Below are 7218 nucleotides of genomic sequence, written 5' to 3' on the forward strand. Positions count from 1 at the left end.
TGAACCAATGGTTGGCCCCCTGGCCTGAGCACTCAGAGTGGCAACCTCAGTGCCGCAGGAGGGAGTGTCCGCCCCGTGATGCAGACGGACGCTCGACACACACAGATGCAGGCCCTCGTGGAGCACGCTCAGACCCAGGGGCTGGCTCTCACACACGTGGTCGCCGGTGGAGGCGGGGACGCGCACGCGCACCCACAGCGTCATGTAAATCATGGACGTAGCAAGAAGGGCAAAAAGACCAAACGGCACTTTTGCTCTGTCTTTTGGCCACAGCTGCTTGGCCTAACTTGTGTCAAAATGCCAAAATGTATTTTTAGTACCGTGTACTGTGGCCAACAGACTGATTCTGAGTCCATCTAGTCCTTCTAGAATCTCTTTTCATCCCTGATTCCTCTCAGGGCTGTGTCGGGGTTGGGAGGGGCTTAGGGCAGCGTGGGGCTTAGGGAAGGATAGAAGAACATCACTTGATAATAATTTAAAAAATCGACAGTTTAATGTTCCTGCATCAAAATGTCCGTGTCAAGATGTCATATACTCTTGAGAGATGGGGGCCTCTGGAGTCTTCCAAACAGAGCGGCCCTTGGGAGCAGGGCTGTGTTAGGTTCAGTCCTTACTTCTCCCTCTTCATAGAAGGCAAGGTGGGGCTGGGGTCATGGAAGTAAGAAGGAGCTGAGGGGAGGGGGAAGCCACCAAGGGTGTGTCTGGATCAGCTCACCTGCTGACTGGGACAGCCTGTCCCCCAGGCCTGAGAAAGCCTAGAGGTCGGGTGGCATCATTCCCGTTTCCCCATGGCTGTCCCCCAGGTCCACCTGCCCTGTTCTCCGCCTCGCTGCCTGGGCAGTCAGTAGCTGCCAGCTAGTTGAGGCAAGGCTTTTGCAGAGTGTGGGGTGACGTGTCTGGCTCCGGTGCTGGGGATCCCAGCGGTAGGGCCGCCTGCTGCTGGTGATGAGACGCCCAGTCCTCTGGGCCAGCGGACCTGGGGTCTTTGTGCACCACCACCCTCAGAGGAAGGATGGAAGAGATCCGGCTCGCCTCCCTTGCTCTTCACTCTGGGAAGGGTCTCAGGCGAATCAAGTGGGTGCTGGTTATTCTGGCCTTTTAGATTCCCCCTCCCTTTCCCCCAGGTGACATTATTGAGCCCCTGCTGTGTGCAGGTCCAGAGCCAGGCCACCTCCCTGCCCTGCTGCCTTTGGTTGCATTCCCAACTGACATTGGCGCCCAGCCCTGACCTCTTGCTCCCCTCCTCCCAAAGCCTAGAGCTGAGTCCTGCTCCGACCCCTCCAGCTTGGCCTCAGGGCCTCCCGGGGTGGGATCCTATAGGCGCTTCTAATGCAGTTCTCCCTGACTCTGTTCAGGGCACCCACCACCAAGGAAGAGCCAGGGCCGGCCCTCAGCCCAGGCTGCTGACAGCAGCGATTCATCTCCATCACAGTAATGGCGTCCCCATTAATCGGCCATAAACTAATAAAGCAAGCACTTTCCACCCCACACCCCCCCCCCAACTTCATTAAGTCTTTAGTACATTAATATGTCTTACTTAGTGTCAGCTAAGCCTCTTTCTCCGTTTGGGGTGGAGCACGGTGGGATGGGCGCCTTGCCCGGTGGGCGGGTGACCATGACCCCTCCCGTGGCCTGGGCAGAGGGTCTGCTGACTCAGGGCCACCCACCCCCCTCTCCCTCCTCCTCCGCCCACCGCCCGCTGAGAGGCCCTAGAGGCCCAGGGAAGCAGGAGCAGGAGGAACAGGAAGAAGTGGGGAGAAGCAGAGGTGTAGGGAGGAAAGAGGAGGAGGAGGAGGGAGGGACTGAGGAGGAAGGGGGCTGGCAGGAAAGGAGGAGACGGGATGGGGGAGGAGCCGTGCACCTCCAAATTAAATTTGTGATTCAGGCATCAGATGGGCCGACAGCCAGAGATTAATTCGACTGATCGAGTTATAAAGAGCGGGAGGCCTGGGTAATCAATCTTGCAGCTGTCAGGCCGACAGGCAGGAGTATTAACCTGGCGAGACGGCACATACCGAGGACTTCTTCATTTCATTCACCCCAACCACGTCCCTGACCACCTCTGGCCTGTCTCTCCAAATAATAATAATTGTGGCTGTTAACGATGACAGAGACAGGCTCTTCTGCCAGGGCCTTCTCTCCGGGAACTCCCGCCCGCCGCTCAGCGTGACCAGAAGGCAGAGCAAGTAACAGCCGGTGGCCCTCCTTGAGAGGTGGGGAAATCGAGGCAGGGACTCCAACAAGACCTTCAGACGGGCCAGAGGTGGGGTTGGGGAGGCACTTGGAGATAAGGACACTGTCCTAGATCCCTCTTGCTTCCCAGGGAAGGAGCTGTCCCCCAACGAGGGGCCACAAACCCGTGGCACTTTCAGCTCTGGCTGAGGAAGCTGGGCTCCAGCTGTCTCCTCCTCTGGCCTCTGCCCACCCCGAGCACAGCTCTGAGTGCTGAGTGGGCTGCTTGGAGGCTCCGCCCCGGCCTTGGGCTGGGGCCCTGTTCTTGCTGGCAAGCCACCTTTCCTGCTCCCTCTCCTCGCCCGACAGTGTCAGTCCGCACCTGGGGTGGGTGGGGGTCTCCCTGCAGAGACTTGTGGAAACACCATCCCTTGGGCAGAGAAGGGGTGTGTGTGGGGGGGATACTGCCTTGAAGTTGACGCCTCTCTCAGTTCCGGCTAATTTTCACATCCTTCAAACTCTGATATCTCTTTCTTCCTTGCTCCGGGGAAAGAAAGGGGGAAGAAGGCACAGTGTGTGTGTGTGTGTGTGTGTGTGTGTGTGTGTGTGTAGTTTTGGGGGGCCGTGTATAAAGATGTGATGCGGGCATGTAAAAAGATACCTTTAGGGTATGAGGGAAGTGAGCCAGGACTGAGTCAGCCCTCTGAAATCCTCAGGCCAGGGTGCAGTGTAAGTAGTGGAGGCCTTGGACGGTCAAGGTGAGGAGACAGGAGTCCTCTCCTCCTTTCTTAGTAAGAACCAGGCATAGCGTTACTTGAGGGGCCATGGTCCCTCTAGTGCTCTAACAACGTTATCTATTATTATGTTGTGATTATTATTGCCAATCTAGGGACCACCCCACCCTGCAGACAACAATACAATTCTCATTTATTGTGTTCTAAGTATTTCTAGATTCTTGCTGAGCGTTTTATATACGTTACAACTTTAATGTTCACAAAAAGCTCTACAGAGTAGGTTCAATTTTCAGTCGCATTTTACAGAAGAACACTTGAGGTTCAGAAGGGTTTGGGTACTTGCTTAAGCTGGCGTTGCCAGGAAATGGTAAAGCCAATAGTCGCCCTGCCCAGCGCCTCAGTACAGGCTGACTTTGCCCAAGGCCCCCAAATTCACTTGCACTCCACCGTGACTCCTCCACAGCATCCCCTATTGGCTGATTCTGGATATCTCCAGCTGAGGTTCCCTGGGCACCGGATCCCTCTGGGTGTGAGGAGGGTGGGGAGGGTGGTGCTGTTTGTTCAGAGGGTGGGGTGGGGTGGGGGGCTGGGTGTCAGAGAACACTCATCCAGGGCAAAGAGAAGAATAGGGCCCCGCCCGGGGAGGCTACTCAGTGCCCTAGAGTAACCCCAGGGAGTAGGATTGCCCCTTCCCCAGGCCCCATGGCCTTTTGGGAAAGGAGAGGGTGCTGACTTACCCACATCCCCCCCCTCCCCAGGGATGGAACAATTGGAGGGATGCCATGCTGGGTGTGTGTGGCAGGGAGGGATCCTGACTTGGATGGATCTAGAGAGAAAGCTCTCGCTCTCTTGCCTGACCCCAGCTGGGGCTGGGTCGGGGTTGGGGTGGGGGAGTGGGTCTGACTGGGGAGGCAGCCAGGCCAGCCCCTCTCCCAGGCTCCCTGGGACCCATTTCAAGTGGCTGCTTCCAGGCTGGGCCAGCCAGAGGGAGGGGGAGCGGGAACAGGGAGACTGCTTCCAAGCAAAGGTTCAAGGGTCTCCCTTCCTGAGCCCCTGCCCCCTTGCTCAGGGCAGCCATTGATTCCACGCTGTCAGTCTCAGCGTCTACTCCTTATTCTTTATCCGGGGCCAAGCGAAGGAGAGTACGTGCCACCCCCAGCCCATCTGGAGGTCGTTCTTGTACTTCGGGTGGGGATGGACGAGGTCCCCTGGCATAGACCCTCAGGGACCAGAATCCCCAAGTCTGAAGGCTTTGATCATGGGGGTAGCTGGGGATTTAACCTGTTGTGGCTACCCTCGCACACTCCTGTCCCCTCCCACCTTCTCCTTCATGCCAGATTCTGCATTGAGGCCTGGGCTTTAACAGTTCAGGGGCCTCTTGTGACAGTAGTGTTGGGGGGCGGGGGCAGCGTTCTCTGGTTTCTAGCTTTCTCGCCCCATCAAGGCGGGAGTAGAATGAGACCCATTCTCATTCTCAAGACAGTAGAATGAGCTGTCTTGTCATGAGCACCATGATGGCCCCTCGAATCTTCTGTATGCCTTAGCTCCCCATCTAGGCAATAGGGAACTGCCTCCATGATCTCTGCCTCTTCTGCCTTAGGAGGGGGAAAGGTGGGTTGTTGGGGAAGGAGAGAGGAGAGATCTTTTAAGGCAAATCATGTAGAACATCTCTTTCAAAACCTGGCTGTCCCTCAAAGCCTCAGTTTCTTCATCTGTAAAATGGGAGAAATAATGCCTACTTCCGTGGCTTGTGGCGGTGCTCAAGTGAGATGGCAGAGAGGGTCTCGCACTGTGTCTGGCACATTGTGGGTGCTGAATAAATATCAAAACCATCAGCCAGAGCAGGGCAAGAGCTAGGGGTGTGGTGGAGGTGTGGGCTTTAGGGGAGAATGACTCTTTCTCGCCCTCTGCCTTCCTTACCTCCTGGCTCCTGATCCCTTACCCGGTGACAAGCCCAGGCAGAGGCCTTGGACTTGGACGCCCCACTCTGAAGAGCTCTTGGACAAGGCTGGGAGAATGTCTGTGTGCCGGACAGGGATGTACTCGAGGACTGGGTGTGATTCCACATCCCTGTTTCAAGAATGGAATTGTTTGGACATCAGCCAGGTGGTATATGTGAGTGTATGTGTCAGTGCACGTGTGTGTGTGTGTGTGTGTGTCTGGGCTCAATGGCTGGCATCAAAATACTTGCTGATTAATCTCTGTCTTCTCGTACCCAGCCCTGGTCCCCTAGAAGCTCCAGGCCTTCATTGGTGTCCAATGGGCCTGAGGGGGCAGAATCAGGCCCAGGAAGATGGATTTCCCCGGTCCCCTCAGCCCCAACCCAGCAGGGGAGGGAGAAGACTGCTTCATTATGTTTAATGGGATTATTGGGGGGGATAGTAGTCATGGGGCATTAGCTGCTAATTGGGTCCATAATAAAGTTAATAAAGCTCTTATGGTCTTTGCCATTAACTGTAATTAAGGGGGTGCTCTGTGGCAGGGTGGGGGGTGTTGGCGGGGAACGGGTACATAGCTCTTGCTGGTAGAAGGAGCCAGAACAGGAGCAGGTGATGGGGAAGCTGGCAGCCATGCCAAGGCCAGGAGCTGCACCCCGGGCTGGGCTCACCAGCAGGTCCTCTGGGAGCTGGAGGGGATGAGGTGGACAGGAAGGGAAGGGCGTCCATGATATGCTGTACACAAGAGCAGGGGGAAATTATTAACCCCAACCCAGATGTCCATACCCTTGAGGAGGCTCAGAACACAGAAGAAATGGCACCTCCAAGGAGAGATGGTGTGGACGAGCTATGAGCTTCGGGGCCTGACTCCAGCTCGGGTGTGCTGTGTGACCTTGGGGAGGTTGTATAACCTCTCTCAGTCTCCGTTTCCCCCTCCATAACAGAAGGATAATAATGGCGCTGTTCACGCCAGTTTCAGAAGCTGATGTGGTGGGAGGAAACCAGATGAGTGACTGGCGCTGTCGTTATCTTTGGAGCTTTTATTTATTTGATTTTTAATTATACAAGAAGTACTTAAAGTCTTATATTTTTTTTTAACGTTTATTTATTTCTGAGAGAGAGACAGACAGAAGTGAGCTGGAGGGGCAGAGAGAGAGGGAGACACAGAATCCCAAGCAGGCTCCAGGCTCTGAGCTGTAAGCACAGAGCCCGACACGGGGCCCGAACTCTCGGAACCACAAGATCATGACCTGAGCCGAAGTCGGCCACTTAACTGACCGAGCCACCCAGGTGCCCCTAAAGTCTTGTTATAGATGCAGAAGCATACCTGACATCCTCTTCCCATTTTCCCTCTCCCATCAATTTGGTGTTTATCTTTCTAGAGTTTTGGGGATACATTTATGTCATATATATGTACATAGAGAAATATATAGTTTTCTTCCTTCCTTTCCTTCCCCTCTCCACCTTCCTTCCCTCTCCTTCCTTCCTTCCTTCCATCCATCCTTCCTTCCTTCCTTCTTCCTCTTGCTCCTTCTCTTTTTTGACACATGGAATATTTTTGAATTGGCTTGCAATTTACTTTTTCCTCTTACATTTGTCTTTGAAGTGTTCCCATTCCAGTACATGGAGATCTACCTCATTTTTATATGGCCACTCATATTCTATTGTTCAGATATACCATCATTTATTTAAACAGTTAACCTATTCATGAGCATGTAAGTTGTTTCCAGTGTATGACATTTAACAATTTTTTTAAACATTTAGTTTTTTGAGAGACAGAGACAGAGTGTAAGCGGGGGAGGGGCAGAGAGGGAGGGAGACACAGAATCTGAAGCAGGCTCCGGGCTCTGAGCTGTCAGCACAGAGCCGGACATGGAGCTCAAACCCACAAACCGTGAGATCATGACCTGGGCCAAAATCGTGCACTTAAACTGACTGAGCCACCCAGGCGCCCCCAGTGTGTGACATTTAAACAGCAGACCATCCTTGTATTATCTTTGTGTAGTTGTTTATTTCTGTAGGCTAGATTTCTGGAAATTGAATAGTTGGGCCCCAAGAGATATGTATTTTATTTTTGTGTTATAATAAACGTGTTTGTTTTTGAAAGGTAAAGCATATACAAAGTTAAAAAAAAAATCATAAAGTACAAAGGAGTGAAACTCCTGACCTCAGTTCCCCTCCTGGTCCTCAGTGCCACCACTGTTACTTCTTGAAGATTTAAAACTATAGATTTTCAAAAACTGGTGAATGCTTATGTGCATATTTCCTCTTCTTCTGCACCCTCCCCAAATGGTGGCATGTACCCTACTTTGCTCTGCATCTTGCCTTCTGTCTGCACCTTGCTACCCTTATATCTTGAAGATCATTGATGATGG

Source organism: Lynx rufus, unplaced genomic scaffold (genome assembly GCF_022079265.1).
Source record: "Lynx rufus isolate CCGP_SWC_20201006 ecotype Redwood Valley unplaced genomic scaffold, mLynRuf1.p SCAF_11, whole genome shotgun sequence".
Classification (NCBI taxonomy): Eukaryota; Metazoa; Chordata; class Mammalia; order Carnivora; family Felidae; genus Lynx; species Lynx rufus.